Source organism: Aquarana catesbeiana, linkage group LG10, assembly GCF_042186555.1.
Source record: "Aquarana catesbeiana isolate 2022-GZ linkage group LG10, ASM4218655v1, whole genome shotgun sequence".
Classification (NCBI taxonomy): domain Eukaryota; kingdom Metazoa; phylum Chordata; class Amphibia; order Anura; family Ranidae; genus Aquarana; species Aquarana catesbeiana.
This window is the reverse complement of record NC_133333.1, coordinates 56,749,904-56,767,708: the sequence shown is the minus strand read 5'-3', so window position 1 is coordinate 56,767,708 and position 17,805 is coordinate 56,749,904. Positions and strand designations below refer to the sequence as shown.

The 17,805-nt window shown below is 45.2% G+C and overlaps 1 long non-coding RNA gene across 1 annotated transcript in view; it reads right to left on the bottom strand.

Annotated features, from left to right (window-relative positions):
* The window catches only part of LOC141110705 (uncharacterized), a 167,180-nt gene that overhangs the window by 117,350 nt on the left and 32,025 nt on the right, over positions 1 to 17,805 (bottom strand). Inside the window, exons 2-4 of the long non-coding RNA XR_012236323.1 lie at positions 16,219 to 16,349; positions 14,324 to 14,527; positions 11,903 to 12,043 (exon numbers count right to left, since the gene is read on the bottom strand). This is a non-coding gene — a long non-coding RNA (uncharacterized lncRNA). The remainder of the gene's footprint in view (positions 1 to 11,902; positions 12,044 to 14,323; positions 14,528 to 16,218; positions 16,350 to 17,805) is intronic.

The following is a 17,805-nucleotide window of genomic DNA, read 5'->3' as shown; positions in this document are numbered from 1 at the left end:
TTGTAGTGTTGTTAAGCTGATACGAGCTCTACCTTTTTTCCAAATAAGATCGCAAAATTGGGTGTCAATCTTCTTAAACCATTTAGTGGGAATCCACATAGGGGAATTTTGGAAGATATATAGAAGTTGCGGGGCCCAGATCATTTTGATCAAATTCACCCTCCCTACCACTGATAGTGGAAGCTTACACCATCCCTGGCATTTTACACATTGTCTTTCCAGTAGGGGTGCTAGGTTTAGTTTCAGATATTCAGTAGGGTCCGGTGATAACACTTTTAAATATCTGGGAGTAGTAATAACAATGGCTATTTGGGACGCCTCTGAGGGGAGAGGTAATACTAATGGGTCTAGGGGCATAAGTACGGATTTGGACCAATTAATAGTGAATCCAGAAAATTCACAAAATTTAGTAATGGTTGCCATTAGCCTCTGCAGTGAGTCTCCTGAGTCTGCCAGATATAGTAGGACATACAGAGATAACTTGTCCTCCAGCCAACCCCTGCGGAATCCCACAATGTTCAGCCGACCCCTGCGGAATCCCACAATGTTCCCATTATTGCGGATTAGCATTGTGAGTGGCTCCACTGCTAGCGCAAATAAAAGAGGGGGCAACGGGCAGCCCTGACGAGTACTCCGGTGTAAGTGGAGGGGCCGGGAGAGGGAGTTATTGACTCTTACCATGGCCCGGGGTTCAGAATAAAGCACCTTCACCCAGTTGATAAAAGTTTTCCCCAGGCCAAAGCCAGCCAGGATTTCCCAGAGATAGGGCCACTCAACGCTGTCAAGAGCCTTGGCAGCGTCCAAGGACAGAATGACCCTACCACTGGGATTATCTACTGGAGTTTGGATATTGAGAAAGAGGTGTCGGATGTTGTTCACTGTGGACCTTGTCAGAATAAATCCGGACTGATCACGATGTACCAGCAACAATACCCGCAAGTCTGCTGGCAAGGACCCTTGCCAGGAGCTTGATATCAATATTTAGCTGCGATATGGGATGGTATGAATCCGGTATCTGTCTATCCTTGCCCGGCTTGGGAAGGACCACTATAATGGCCTCCTTCATTAAGTCAGGCAGATGTCCCGTCTTAGCCGCCTCTTGTAGGGCCCGCAATAGCGGGGGCAGGAGGATAGACCCATACCTGGTGTATACCTCGACGGGCAGCCCATCCAATCCAGGAGATTTGTGGTTTGGTGCCTCTGCCAGTGCCTCAGTCAGCTCTTCTATCGTGATCGGGGACTCTAGTGCTTCTTTTTCAGCCGCAGTCACCCGGGGAAAGGTACAGTCCCCTAAAAACAGAGCCAGGTCAGAGGGGGTATTGTTAGTTTTAGAGGTATATAAATCTGCATAAAATTGCTAAAACGTATCCAAAATGTCAACAGTAGAAGTGCTAATCTCTCCATTGGAGTTTTTAAATTTCTGTAATTGAGGTAGACTCCTGCTGCGCCTTAGCGATCATAGCCAATAAGTGACCTGTATTCTTTCCCTCAAAATAATTCTGTTGAAGGAAATATCTTTTTTTCAGCTGTTGTTAATACCACCTTGTTATATAGTGATTGGGCATCTTTCCAGCTATTTTGGTTGGCTGGAGTGGGATCCGTCACTAGAGCCATCTCTCTACTTCGTAACTCAAGGCGGACTGTGTCCTCCCATTCTCTAGATCTTCTCTTTATACCAGATATTTCCCGTATGAGGAGACCCCGCAGGAAAGCCTTTATAGCATCCCATACTACAGCCCCAATAGCAGAGTGTTTATTGAATATCAAAAATTCTCTCAGCTCACCAGGGATGGGGTCTGGAGTAGGGAGTAAAGTTAACCAAAACAGATTAACTCTCCACATCAGTCTGACAGATGGAGCTGCTGTGTCCACCTGCACCCAAAATGGAGAGTGATCCAAGAGGAGATGGGGTTCGAAGGCCACATCTAAAACACGTGGGAGCAGCATATCATTACCTATACCCATATCTATTCTAGAGAGGCCTCCATGAGATGCAGAGTGATAGGAGTAACACTGCACATCCCTGTCACGCTCTCTCCAGATGTCCTGTAAACCCATCTCAGTTATTAAAGCGGCAAAGGGGGATGCACAAGGCATCACCCTTTTAGTACCAGGACAGATGGACAGCCTGTCCAGCTGTGTGTCAATAACATTATTGAAATCCCCCAGAGCTATAACTGGTAGCCCTGGGTGCAGTGCCATAAATTGCGCTAATTTCTTCAGGGGATCTGAATTAAAGGGTGGAGGTATATACATTGCTGCAACAATACATTTGAAGCCCCCCCAGGCTGCACAACAGGAATACAAATTTACCCTCTCTGTCAATCTGCTTCTCCATACAGGAAAAAGACATAGTATTATTAATCAGCACACTTACTCTCCTAGAGAAGGAAGAGTACGTGGAATAGAATTGTACCGGAAATGTATGAGTTTTAAGCAGGCGGACAGAGTCAGGTTGTAAATGTGTCTCCTGCAGACACACGACATGCGGTTTCATTCTATTTAAATAATGCAACATTGCTCCTCGCTTTGTCCCATAACTAAAACTCCTCACATTCCTTGAGAGGAAGAGTATACCCTTATCAGTATTAGTAGACATAGTACATAAAGACAAAATATGGGGGAGTATTATTGGCTTGTCCTCTATATTGCATGACTAGGCCCGCAATGTAACATTTCATTAGAGACTGCGATATTAACACACGTTTGGTGCTCCCTCTAGTGTTAAGTTGAAGAATAGGCAGCTGTGGATTTACCCAATTCAGACTCAATTGTAAAAGAAAATGGAGATAAAAAGAAAAACAAGACTGCAGTAATAAAAATTGTAAAAAAAACCCCCAATAAAACCAAAACCATAGTTCCAGGTCAACAGGACCCAAGTAATCATAAGGTACCCCTCATCATGAGGGGGGTACGTCCACTCAGGACCAGGTTTCTGGGGGAGGGGGGGGGGCGATAACGTAGCCCTAAAGGTAAATAGATCAGATGATTGTCAAACTTGATACCTTAGTGTATGTCCCAGAACGTAGTAAGTCAGTCGTGTATTGTGGAGTGGGACCAATAGATCGTAAGATCAAACAAAAGTAACCTGCCCCGCCGCACAGCTCATCTCTTGTGCTTTGCACCAATGATAAGAATTCTTTTTGTTTTCAACCTTCAGGCTGGCGCCGCTCCAAATTCCGTTCCTCCTTGTCAAGCCAGTGCATGGCAGATATAGGATTGTCAAAAAAATGCGACGATCCATTTGCAATTACCTTCAATTTTTCCGGGTATAACATAAAATACTGAACATTCACTGCCCTCAGACGTTTCTTGATATCCAGGAATTTCGCTCTTTGCCTTTGTACTTCCGCCGAGAAATCAGGAAACAGCGATATTTTTGCATTATCCACTTTGAGAGAAGGGGCAACACTGGCTTTGGACAATATTGTGTCCCTGTCTCTATAATTGAGTAGACGGAACAGGAAGGGTATCGGGGGTACGCCTTGTGGTGGCGGACGTGTTGGGACCCTGTGGGCTCTCTCAACCGTGAACATGGGTGAAAATGCTTCTTTCCCAAACGTGTCAGCTAACCACGCTTCGATGAACGCCACAGGATTCTTGCCTTCCGCCCTTTCCGGGATACCCACCGTGCGTACGTTGTTTCTGCATAGGTGGTTCTCCAAGTCCTCCAGCCTAGATGCATTGGGGTCTGCCATTGGGTGAGTGTATTATTTCACATCTCTCTGCGATGGCTGCCATTCATCCTCCAGTGTGCTAATGCACCCCTCCACTGCAGATGTGCGTTCACACAGCTTTTGCATATCTTGACTCACAAATAATATTTCTATTTTCATGCTTTTTACTTCCCCCGCTAGGTTAGTGATAGAGGAGTTACAGGCAGTGACTGCAGCCAGTTTATCCCTGAATGTTGGCTCTGGATCAGTGTTATCATCATTGCCCTGCATGCTGAGCGCCGCCATCTTGGATAGCTGTGTGGGGCTGTGAGACAGGGATGACAGAGCAGGTGGATGAGCCAGGATTGGGGGGGGTGTCATCTAGGTCCCTGCTATCCTCCTCCGGATCATGTCCGCTAGGCCCTGGGGTAGATGCAATGTCTTTCCCCCTATTGCCGAAAAGGCGTCGGGCTGCCTCCTTGGCAGCAGGGCGGGAGGCCGTCATCTTGGGCCAATGTGTCCGGTGGGATTCGGGGGCCTTGTCCACGCCTGGACATTATAAATCACAAAAATGATACTGGCCTTATGCTTGGGAAATTCCGTGGAGTTCAGCGGTGTCTTTCCTGACGCTGTAGGTCACAGGATGGTGGTGCTGTAGCTCGGATTCCTCACGATGTTCAGCAGAGCTAAAGGCTGCACGTCCTCCTACATGCCTCGCTCGGCCACGTCCAGCCAATGCACTTTAGTTTGACTGATTCCATTATATTAACTCTTTAAATGCATGCAATGGTATGTAAGTATTCAATAATGCTGTGGAGACATCTGAGGAGACCACCAAGCCATTGTACTAAGTACGCTGAGACCTGCATAATAGTGTAGTATGATTAAAGAATTAACATAAATAATTCATAGTCGCCTAGATAAAAAAATAAAAAACATGAAAAAAACAACACACAACAAATAGGTAATGTAACGACACCCCGAGTATGAAAGGGGTTAAAGTCATTTAAGACATTCCATACCCAAACACAAAGGCAGCTACTGAACACTTCAATCAGCTGAACAAGGAACCCATACAAATAATTCTTCCCCAAATACGAGACAAGGCTCTGTCTTCAGGTTCAAGCAGGAATCAACTCATTTATTACCACACATGGACACAACAGATGAAATAACTCAGACTCTTTCCCCCCACCTTTGGAAAACAGGGCAGGTTAAACTGTCCAATGACAATGGACACACAGGTCAGGTGTGTTAAAACTTCTCATCAGTACACAGTCTTATCAGCAAGGAGAGCTGTTGAAGGAATCCCCCCTCCCTCCATAGAGATATACATCCTGTGATCCAAGGCAGACAGACAAAATAGAACATTGGAATACAGCCCCACCTCAAACCAGCACAGCAAATAGTACATAACAGCATGAGACAACACACAATATATACACACAACATTGTGAAGCAGTCATGTTAGAATATCAGAATTTATGAATGGTTGAGTTCTTATGATAATTGAATTATATATATAAATATATATATATATATATATATATATCTTCTATGTATGAAAAAGGTGAAGTTATTTAGGTTTTTATACTCATGAAAGTTTATGCTGGTTTAGGCTTAGTATGCATTTCTTGGGAGAGATTCATCTCACATATGGATACAATTTAGTGTCGACTAATTCACCTCCCCCATCGTAAGAGATAAAGTTACAATCTTTTCCAAAGACACAAAGTTCCAGTATGTTAAGAATAAGCTGTTTCTTTACATTATTATATTTCTTGATTAGGATATTAATAAGAACACTGCATTTTAAATATATGTATACTAATATGTAGGATTTTATATGTTTAAAGGAAATGTATATATTGTAAGTTAAATGATTCTTATTTTAGGTATCTTCATATAGCCCCACCCTTAGGAATGTTGGAGTAATTCAAATTTCCCGGTCTTTTAAGCTTTTTGGCTCTTTGGAAAAGGTGGAGGTTAATTGAAGGAGTACAGGCAGGCTGTGGGGAGAGGGACACATGCACTGCAGCTCTCCATGAAGACACACACACAGATCTCAAGACATCGAAACTTTTACACACAGACATATCTGATTTAAACTTCATTTTAAGAATAATCTATTTTTGTATTCTACATTTTGACATTGTTTTTGTAACATTTTGCTAATTGATCATTAAATCAATTTTGGAGGTTTTACACGAGAACTTAACAGATTTTTCTTGGAACTTTTCTCATCAATATGAATTATTGAAATATAGTTATTAATACAGTAACTACTCGATTTCTACAAGTCACTATTAGGGATGAAGCGAACACCCCCCTGTTCGGTTCGCACCAGAACATGCGAACAGGAAAAAAGTTCGCTCGAACACCGTTAAAGTCTATGGGACACGAACATGAGTAATCAAAAGTGCTAATTTTAAAGGCTTATATGCAAGTTATTGTCATAAAAAGTGTTTGGGGACCCGGGTCCTGCCCCAGGGGACATGAATCAATGCAAAAAAAAGTTTTAAAAACGGCCATTTTTTCAGGAGCAGTGATTTTAATAATGCTTAAAGTCAAACAATAAAAGTGTAATATCCCTTTAAATTTCGTACCTGGGGGGTGTCTATAGTATGCCTGTAAAGGGGCGCATGTTTCCCGTGTTTAGAACAGTCTGACAGCAAAATGACATTTCGAAGGAAAAAAACATTTAAAACTACCTGCGGCTATTGCATTGCCGACAATACACATAGAAGTTCATTGATAAAAACGGCATGGGAATTCCCCACAGGGAAACCCGAACCAAAATTAAAAAAAAAAAAAAATGACGTGGGAGTCCCCCTAAATTCCATATCAGGCCCTTCAGGTCTGGTATGGATATTAAGGGGAACCCCGGCCAAAATTTAAAAAAAAAAAATGACGTGGGGTTCCCCCTAAATTCCATACCAGACCCTTCAGGTCTGGTATGGATTTTAAGGGGAACCCCGCGCCAAAGAAAAAAAAAAAAACGGCGTGGGGTCCCCCCAAAAATCCATACCAGACCCTTATCCGAGCACGCAACCTGGCAGGCTGCAGGAAAGGAGGGGGGGATGAGAGTGCGGCCCCCCCCTCCTGAACCGTACCAGGCCACATGCCCTCAACATTGGGAGGGTGCTTTGGGGTAGCCCCCCAAAACACCTTGTCTCCATGTTGATGAGGACAAGGGCCTCATCCCCACAACCCTGGCCGGTGGTTGTGGGGGTCTGCAGGCGGGGGGCTTATCGGAATCTGGAAGCCCCCTTTAACAAGGGGGCCCCCAGATCCCGCCCCCCCGTGTGAAATGGTAAGGGGGGTACTTACCCCTACCATTTCACTAAAAAACTGTCAAAAATGTTAAAAATGACAAGAGACGGTTTTTGACAATTCCTTTATTTAAATGCTTCTTCTTTCTTCTATCTTCCTTCATCTTCTTCTGGTTCTTCTGGCTCTTCTGGTTCTTCCTCCGGCGTTCTCGTCCAGCATCTCCTCCGCGGCGTCTTCTATCTTCTTCTCCTCTGGCCGCTCCGCACCCATGGCATGGGGGGAGGCTCCCGTTCTTCTCTTTATCTTCTTCTTCATCCTCTTTAAAATTAGCACTTTTGATTTCTCCCATAGACTTTTAAAGGGTGTTCTGCGGCATTCGAATTTGCCGCAAACACCCCAAATTTTTCGCTGTTCAGCGAACTTGCGAACAGCCAATGTTCGAGTCGAACATGAGTTCGACTCGAACTCGAAGCTCATCCCTAGTCACTATCTATAATATGGCACATACCGGGCTCCCAGAGTTTTGTGTTTTGGGGGGACAAAGTAATATTACTTCCAGGGTCCCCAGGCATACAGCTCACAACGAGCACCATTCCCCCAAATGCCAGGGCCCATAATCGGTCGGCAAGAGGCTGGCATTCAGTCCCCTCCAAAAGCCTCTGTCCCAGCTAGGTCTGTCACATTTCTCCCCTTTTGGCAGGATACAAACACAGGAGGAGACCCCAGAATCAGAAGTTAGTCTATAGTTCCAGTCCCCCAATGCCGCTATCCACACAGTACTCCAAATAAATTGTCCCAAACAGAGCATTACTTACCCAGCCAACCTCTGCCTCGCTCAGAGAACACGCCCACCACTGGGGAAAGGCCTGGACTGGCCCTTCTCCCTGGAGTCTTTTCAGCCACTGAAGAGAAGACAGGGTAACTGGGCTCACTCCGTCATGCCTTTGGGGATCTGGGCCGACCGTCCAGCATCCCTGGGGTATACAAGTGGAGACTGAAGTCCCATCCACCCCCGGTAGGCGAAAATTTGCTTGCAAAGCATCCTCTTGTCCCAGTGCTGCACCAATCCTTGGGGTTGTGTCAGTGAAAACCAAAGTCCCCTCCACCACCACAGAAACTCCCTCTTCTGTTAAGTGAGGGCAGAGGCTAGCAGCACTCTGCTCTGTTGCCAGCCCTTCTGCGTGGGTTGCTGTGATTGGAGACCGCAGTCCCATGCACCGATATCAGCTCAGGCTGCAGTTGTGAGGTGCAGATTGCATTCTCTCCTTGGGTCCTGATCTGCTGCTCGGGAGTGATCACCACCTCCTCACCCTGGGCCTCCAAAACTGCCACAGGTGTGGGGCAGAGGTCTTGGACCCTCTGTCCAGTTGTCAGTGCTTCAGCTGCATAAGTTTCTGGTAACTCCACCAATGCTGCTGGCAGCAAATCCCATGTCTCTGTCAGTATTGTAGGATTAAGGCCAACTGCCTCTTCTCTCCGGGAGGCTGAAGCTGCTGTTGGTGTTGGGCAGAGGTTAGCAGAGCTCTGGCCTGTTGTCAGCAATTCAGCTTTGGAGACGGCAATCTCTGGAGTTTCCACTGCCGATTCTCTGGCATGCTGCTGAACGCATTCTAGCAGTTTTCTGTATGCCCTTTACAGGTGCTGTTCCTTAGCAAATAGTCTAGATCAGGTTTAAGCTCTGAGACCCCTGCAAGACCGAGCATAGCCTCTCTGTATTCTCACAGGTCTTCAAGGGTAGGTTCCCCTTCATCGCCAAACGCAAAACAATCTGAAAGGCTCTCCCACAGCAATCTGGGGCCACCAAAGTCATATCCCTCCCGAGAGCATTCTATTCTCTCCCCTAAATATCCCTGCTCTTTTTGCCATTGCAGAGCCCGATACCAGTTGTCCAGCTCTATTTCCTGCAGTCACCCATTGCTCCTGGGGCCGCTCTCCCAGGAATTGCATCCGTAACTCCTGTTCACTGGCCTGCTGCTCTGGGGTTGGAAAGCACTTGCCCTGTTGCATTCCAGCAACCTGGAGGGCTCTAATCCAGTGTCTTACCCGAATCATCTGCCTGAGCTCCAGGTATTCATCCGCAGACACAGTCCTGGGGATTGCTGAAAGGACGATCTGCAGCAGCCCCGGGAACCCTGATACCAGATCCATATCTCCGCTGGGGTGACTGAAGTCTGCTATGCCAATCTTGGAACCAGGTGAAGGATGTCTTTTTGTAGCTGTCCTTCTGGGCTGTGGGAACCATCTCGCTGCTTGCCACCAGTTGTAACGACACCCCGAGTATGAAAGGGGTTAAAGTCATTTAGGACATTCCATACCCAAACTCAAAGGCAGCTACTGAACACTTCAATCAGCCGAACGACGAACCCATACAAACAATTCTCCCCCAAATACGAGACAAGGCTCTGTCTTCAGGTTCAAGCAGGAATCAACTCATTTATTACCACACATGGACACAACAGATAAAATAACTCAGAGACTCTTTCCCCCCACCCTTGGAAAGTGGGGTGGGTTAAACTGTGCAATGACAATGGACACAGGTCAGTTGTGTTAAAACTTCTCATTAATACACAGTCTTATTAGCAAGGAGAGCTGTTGGAGGAATCCCCCCTCCCTCCATAGAGATACACATCCTGTGATCCAAGGCAGATAGACACAATAGAACATTGGAATACAGCCCCACCCCAAACCAGCACTTTAAATAGTACACAACAGCATGAGACAACACACAATATATACACACAACATTGTGGAGCAGTCACTAGCTATAATATGGCACATACGGGGTTCCCAGATTTTTGTGTTTTGGGGGGACATGGACTTGAATCCAAAGTAATATTACTTCTAGGGTCCCCAGGCATACAGCTCACAATGAGCACCGTTCCCCCAAATGCCAGGGCCCATAATCGGTCGCAAGAGGCTGGCATTCAGTCCCCTCCAAAAGCCTCTGTCCCGGCTAGGTCTGTCACAGGTAACCTAAATGTTCAATACATGTAACTTTACAGAATAGCAGATATTACTCTGTAATAATCATTCATAACTGCATTCGTTAGCAAAAGAAGGAAAAAAACTAGGAATATTAATTGCAATATACCTCAATAGATGCACACGAGGTAGAGAACATCTCGCATAAAAATGTTTGTTTCACATACATGGATCATGGTTGCAGTGCAGTGCTATATAATAACTTAGTAAAATTGGCATTTGCATATGCGCAGAGTCGCTAATTAGCGATGATTTCTGAATTTACTAATGTATGTTCGCCGCTAATAGTGCTCTTTTTCATTCGCATGTTTGCCTGTTGAAATCTTAAATTGGCTAAAATGGACACTATCACATTCAATAGTGCCCAGTACTTCCCGGCGCTATAGTAAATGACCCCCTGTGTGGCTTTTCTGCAGGGGAGCCATTTCTCTCTGGTGTTGAGTTTTACGTTGACCTGTTATCTCCTTGATACATAAATAAGGCAGAGCAAAGCATCTTGGGATATGTAGTTCAAATGGATGGGATTTGCCCTCTGGCTAAATTATCGGAACTACAACTACCAGATGGCTGATGGTAAAGAACAGAGTGCTGAGAGAGTCTATAAGAGGAACGGATTGAGGACTGGCGCACTCTTATGGGACCCCGGCTTCGATCTGAGTGCAGGAATTCTGTGACGGTGTGTGCAGCAGCTGAGTCGCAGCCTGCACTAGCAGAACCAACCAGCGGATATTTGGAAGGACATCTGCGGGCAGCACCCCTTTGCTGTTCGGCGGCAACCTGGAGGCAGCTCCTACTCCATCTATCCTGTGGTGACATCAGATTCGGGTGAGCCGTAGCACTATGTGGCAGAGGCCGGACACCATCCCCTGAGCCACATTCCTGAGAGACAATCATCATCATCTCCATCTACATCTCTTGTTCCAGTGTGGTAAGTGGGCAATAGCCCAACCTTATAGACACTGTAGCTAGTCACCATTGCCTCCTGCACCATCTTTCATCCTTATTGCTAAGGATCTAGTCCAAACATCATAGACACTATATACAGATATCTCTAACTTCTATCTCCCCACTCCTACTTGTAGTTCTACAGAGGGCAACATCTGTAAGTCAGTGATCACTGTGATTTCAGTTCGTTCAACACAGGAAGATTTGCTTCTTTGTTTATTCTCAACTAATTGATTCAGGTTTGCTTTGCTCTGCCATTCAGAAATTATTTGCATGCAATTGTTTTTAAGGGCTAGCTGAAGATCAACCGGACTGCCTCACAGTCATAAAGGACTACTCACCTCCTCCCCCACTTCAGGGATTTGTTTCTACTGAGCTCATAGAGCTACAATTAACCAAGAACTCTCTGAAAGAGCAGATTGAATTTCAATACAGTTTCCTACTGCCAAAGGTTCTAACATTGTACTGTATTTACTATTCTGCACCCTTGTGTTGAGGGACAGAAGAGAGGGGTCTGATACCAATAAGAGCCATTCCTCTGCTCTCCTGTGACATGTTCACATAGGCATTATATGTGCCTTGCTGTGTACAGAGATTATAGTCCTCACTGTTGAATGTTTAATATTAATATATGCTTGCCATTTAGCTTTTGATAACATTAAAGAGGGATCCTTCTAAACTATAAATTTGTGTTGATTTTCTAATCGTTTCATTTGAAGTAAACAAGTCAATTGGTTTAATCAATTCTGGTGTACCTATTTCATTGTTATCATTATCAAAGGAAAAATGCATGAACCCAGAGTGTTCAGAGGACTTGCAGGGTCAGGGCAATAAGTGGGGTACTGATTTAACCATCAACCCTCAAGAGGGTAGCGCTACATTTACATAGTTCAAATCACAAGTGGTGCAGCACCAACTACATAGAGTCCTTAAAATTATCCTAAAAAGTCCACAAATATCGTAAAATATTCCCCACACCAACTGCCGTGAGATGATGCTATAAATGCACTCGTCACCACTGTGAGGTAGGGGGCAAAACTGCTTACCAGAATATGTTGAAACTCAAATTATAGAGAGGTCAACAACAGCATGTGTAGAGATAAGGCTAGAAGAATCGGCAGCTCATAACTTGTGATGACTGACTGATCCGTCACTATAGCACCTTCAGATGGAAATTCCTCATGGTCCTAAGACAGGAAACACGTATTACCAGCAGTGCGTGCAATGGCAGCAGTGATAACCTCGAGGGATGCAAATAACACAAACAATAGTGTAATACGACTGAAACTGTAATCACCAATTTATTCTAAATATTGCACTCACAAGAGATAAAATTTAAACAAGCAGGTCAAACAATGATTAAAGATGGCAGCAGCATTTGGCGTGCTTACGTCGCATGGTCCCGTCCTGCCTTACGTGTTTTGTCATAATCTGACATCATTAGCTGGATGCAAGCACGTTATAGATATAGAACAGGTCGGAAATAAACAGTCAAAGAATTCAACATCTCCAGCTTGAGCTTCACGATGCGTTCCAAGACTTGGAAGACCCACGGTCGGGTCGGTTGATGTACTTACCTCATCTATGGCGGGCAATCACGGGCGGCTTCCCCAGCTCTCCTCCGAGGGCATCACGAGCAGCTTCTCCTTCCCCTGCTCAGCGGCTTCCGTCTCCTCCCTCCTCCTCTGCGGCCAATTAGAGCGCTTCTCCTTTTGGCCAATCCAGAAACGTGTCTCAGACCTGTGCTTCCTGATTGGTGGAGAGGCGTTTTAATTTCAGAATAGTGAATATTCATTTGCTATTCTAACACATCTGGGTGGGCTCCAAGCGCAATGCTCTGCGCCCGGACTCCTCCCTATTTTGAAGCCTATTAGAGCTCTCTAACTCTAAACGGTGCTTCAGAAAAACACCCCCGCCACTGTAATTCATGCGTCTGGCATTCTGAAGGGGGCCGGACACATGGATAGGGGGTGGCGGTGGTATGGATAGGGGAGGTGGCACCCGTGCGCATAGCATAGCTCCCAACTGTCCTTGATTTTGAGGGACTGTCCCTGATTTGGAACAAAGTCCCTCTTTCCTCCTCATTTGTCCCTCCTTTTGGTGTGATTTATATGGTTGTATATAAAATGCACTTTTTATCTTTCAAAAAGTGTTTCACAGTGCTAAACCTTTTATCCAATTTCTTAATTGCTTCATTTGTAAATTTCAAAAGCCAATATAACGGAATAATAGTGGTAAAAAAAAAGAACTTGTTAGTTTCCCTAATCCTTTTTTTTATATATAATTTTCCTTTAAGGGGGCGTGGCAGGGGGTGTGTCCTATGCCTGAATACTTTTGCTAATAGGTGTTCCTCGTTCCCATCTCAAAAAGTTAGGAGGTATGCCTGTGTCCTTAATGGACGGGCCGCCCCTATATACATCTCCAGTATATACAACTTCCTCTTTTCCTCCAGCGACAAAACTTGCTTGCAGATTATCTCTTCCAGGATCAGCTAACACTGAATGCAGGCCTGACACTGGCTCAGCCAGGCCTAAAGCAGATGCCCTTTGCAGGCAGGGACCGCGTGCCCCTTTGGTGTACCAAAATGAAAACAGTCCTAATCCTAGCGCCACATCTTCAGGCCCTGCTAGCCCTCCTGGCTGCAGCTGTCTCTCTCCACCACTTCACTGGCTCTGCAACCATCCCAGACTGCACTCAGGCATGCCCCCCAGTCCCCCTGACCGTATGTCACTCACCAGCCCTCCTGCCTACGACCTATTGTTCCTCCCTGGAGACTTGCCTGGCAGTGCTCTTCTGCTCTCCTCTCCTTGCTCCTGTGCCTCCTGTTCAGGACACTTACTTGTGTTATTAGAAGGTCCTGTCCGCACCCAAGCCCAAGCCCAAGGTCACTCGCCCCCAGACTGGTGAGCTCCTTCCAAGCTCCACGACAGCCTAGCACTCCATCTCCAGCTTCCAATCGAACAACTCCTCCCCCCAGCTTGGCTGACCCTGAGTCACACCCAACCCAGATCAAACAAACAGGCTTGGCTGCCAGCCAAACCTGGAATTTACCCACACTACAGAAAACCTAACTACTGCAGCAGCTTAACACTAGAGGGTGCTACACCTTCACAAACGTGGCCTGCAGACCCGCGATAGTGTGAGCTAGGCCTTACAGCTGGCCGTCTACACCTGACTGCCCGCTGATCCAATCTGGCCGAACGGAGGGGAACAGATCCCCTTCCAGATCGGATCAGAGTGGAGGTAGGAGAGTGTGAACAGACACAAGTTTGTTTACATCTGCTGCTCCATAGAGCAGAATGGAGGGTCCAAACATGTCTGCCTGAAAAACTGACAGGCTTCCCCGATTGGACCAATCATGTGAAAGGGGACTTAGCTGCTGCATAATTCATCATTGGCAACAATAGACAATTTGTTTTGAGTCCGAATATACATTCAGACAAATTTTTGGTTATTCTGACATTCACCTCTTCCGGGCTGTGTAGATGTAACAGGAGGGGGAGGCAGCTTTGTTCAGCTCTGCTGTGTGAGACTGAGACAGCGGGGACAGCCCTCGAAAGATGTAGATCAGTGCTGCTGGTGCCGTGCCCCTGCCGATGGGTGTCACCTGGGTGCAGTCCACACCTCCGCACCCCCCCTAGCGATGCCACCGGTGGGTGATATGAAAAGAGCTGTAAAAACCAGATCAGTTAGTGAATGAAGTGTTGAGCAGCATCACAGTAAACATCAGAAGTGATTAATGTAGAACTAAAGATAAAACTTTCTTTTTTCAGTTCAGATAGAGTAAAAGAGGGTTATATTTTAATCCCCGTCAGTTGTTTTTTTTTTTTTTTCGCCATCTGTGTTCCAATGGGGAGATTTATCTTTAATTCCTGTTCCATAGCCAAAATAGGAAGTGAAGAGAAATTCCTCCAAAGTGAAGGAATCTCTGGTTGTCATCAGGGTAACCATAACTAGTGTCCCCATTGGAAGATTTCCCCTTTATTCCTGTTTGGGTGACAACCCATAATGTTAGTTTGTCCCTCACTTTTACTCTTAAAGCGGTGGTGAACTCGAAAAAAAAAAAGAAAAATGTTTCCTGTGCAAGGCATTGTTATAATGTGTTAGTATGCATCGCAAAAACGTATCTTAAAACAAAGCCCTCGAGCGGCACGCTGCCACCGCTGACAGGGCTTCCATCTTCACCCAGGCTTCCTTCCAGGTTCGCAAGCTCTGATCCTTTTGATGGGAGTCACTGTTTACGGCACAGGGCTCTGAAGGAACGGCACTGGTATGCCATTCCTTCAGAGCACATGCGCCAGTGACATCACAGGCAGCTTCACAAGTAAATATCTCCTAAACAGTGCATGTTTAGGAGATATATACAGTACCTACGGGTAAGCTTCATAGGCTTACCTGTAGGTAAAACATAACCAAAGGCCTTTACTAGCAGGAAGAGTGTTTCACCGCTCAGGTGGATCCAGACCCAGGTGTAAAGTTAATGTGAAGCCTTCAGAGTTGAGTCCCAGGTGCTGGCTAAATGCTGAATAGAGCAAGGTATTGGATAGAAAGATCTGGATGCCGCACACTGGATAAAGTAGAAAACTTGTCTTTATTGTAGAGATAGGACCATCAAAAGTACAAGACAATCATGCAGGATGTACAGGATCAGCTGACGCGTTTCACACTCGAAGCTGAGTGCTTACTCATAGCTGTATGCAGCTATGAGTAAGCACTCAGCTTCGAGTGTGAAATGCGTCAGCTGATCCTGTACATCCTGCATGATTGTCTTGTACTTTTGATGGTCCTATCTCTACAATAAAGACAAGTTTTCTACTTTATCCAGTGTGCGGCATCCAGATCTTTCTATCCAATACCAAAGGCCTTTACTACCACTTTAAAGATAAAGGTAAGATAAAGATAAAGGACAAATATAAAGGGTAAATCTCCCTAATGGGGGTCTACCATATCCAAAACCAAGAAAAAGGTTTGCCTTTAGTTGTACTTTAAGGCCCCATTCACACTCGTGCGTCACATTGCTTTTTTTAGCGCATTTTTTTTGCATTGTCACGCGACAGCCTTGGTCAGTCCATTCTTTTGAATAAGCTTCTCTACTTGCAAAAAATGCCCCAAAGTTCCTCCTGCGTTTTTTTTTTTCTTTTTTTTTTTTTTTTTTTTTTGCAGTGAGCCTCGCGCATTTTCAAACTGTGTTTTGGCACATTTTTCATGCATTTTATCACGTGAAAAACGCATGACTGCTACAATCACATTCGGCTGAGGTGCCATTAAAGTGTTACTAAACTTAGGACCCTGCATTCACTATATCTGGTCTCCCACAGTACACAGAACATTGAAATGCAATTATTTTAGTACATATAAATACCTTTTCTCATCAACAGTATATAGCAGTCTTGTAACTTCTATGAGTGACTGTCCTATCAGGATGTAGAACCTCTGACCCTCTATCTGGACAGTGCTGATTGACCCTGTGCACTACTGATCACATGCACTCTCCTGAAAAAAATAAAAATAAAATCTTTAGCAGTACACACCAAACTGAGGATGTGCAGCCTGTCCCCTGGCTCTGTATTATCAAGAAATATATTGGGGACAGTGGAAGGAGGAGTGAGTATAACAAGCATGCTTTATTGCATATACAGACTGAATTTACCTGTGGGTTTTGCTGCATTATGTTTTGCTGCGTTACTTCTTTATGGGAACACCGAGGTGTGATTGGGGCCTAGAGGTGATGGCAGTAAGCAGGGGACTAAAATACAAAGTAGCAGGCTGGATAATTGACAGGAGACAGTGGGAATGGACTGGAGCGGAGCAACTACAGTGGATGAGAGAAAGAGCGGCAGGGGGAGAGAATGAGTGTCAGAGAGAGAGAAGCCAGAAGATGACAGCTTTGCCGCCCATACTAGTTACACTAGTTGTGTAAAATGCATAGTTATGTTAAGGTTTATATAATTGGTTATTATACTGTCATCTTGTATTTTTTTTGGTTGTAGCACTATCCTTTTCTGTTTATTATCCGTGTCCCCTCCCACATTATGATGTACTTCCTTTTTCTGTTCCTTCACTGTCTTGGGAGAACAGAGATGGCCACTTCTGTATGGGCCGCATGCAATCTGCTCGCATCGTGGAAGACATTACCATGTTTTGACCTGCAGATCTCGTCTTTCATTCATCTGGCACATCTTGTTGCCTGCTATATCTGCTGTTTGCAATAAAAAATACACTGATGGTAAAGACATGTCTAATAAGTTCAAGCTATCTGAGGAGAACTGTCCATGATGATTATATATACAGGCCGGGCATAGAGGTCTTAGCAAGGGATAAGTCACTATTACAACAGTTGGAGTCAGAATAGTCAAAACATGTGGTAGAATTCCTACATCCTGCTGTGCAGATGTGTATGTTTAATCTGCAATCAAGCTCAGTGCCATCCTCCAGCTTGTGAAAGCACATGGTCACACAAGCTTAGTGCGCTTCATCAGTGAATGTTGAAAACTGTTTCTCTGCATTGAACCTTGTTATCCCACCTGTCTAAGCTACTGTTCATCTTCTTAAAGAGACAGTAACCATTTTTTGGAAAGCTTGAAAAAATGTCTAGACAAACCTCCGAGCACTCTTTTATTGCTGAACCTACACAGAACCATCATGCCTCTGACCACACAGATGCACAGGGAGCAGATTCTGCAGGTATCGCAGATCAGAATGTGAGACCCAAACGCACAATAATACCAACACAGAAACTTAGAGAAAACTATGAAACCACTAAAGATTAGTTCCCCAGCAATCTATCAGAACTGTGGGGCAAAACTACATACTGCATGTTAGTCTTGCCACGCTGCAATCAACCAGCCGAATTAAGAAACTCTACAGATTGCAGCGAATGAACGCTACCAGCGGCTGTCTGCTAAATACACAGATTTCTTAAAGGACACTAATATAGAGGGCTCTTTAG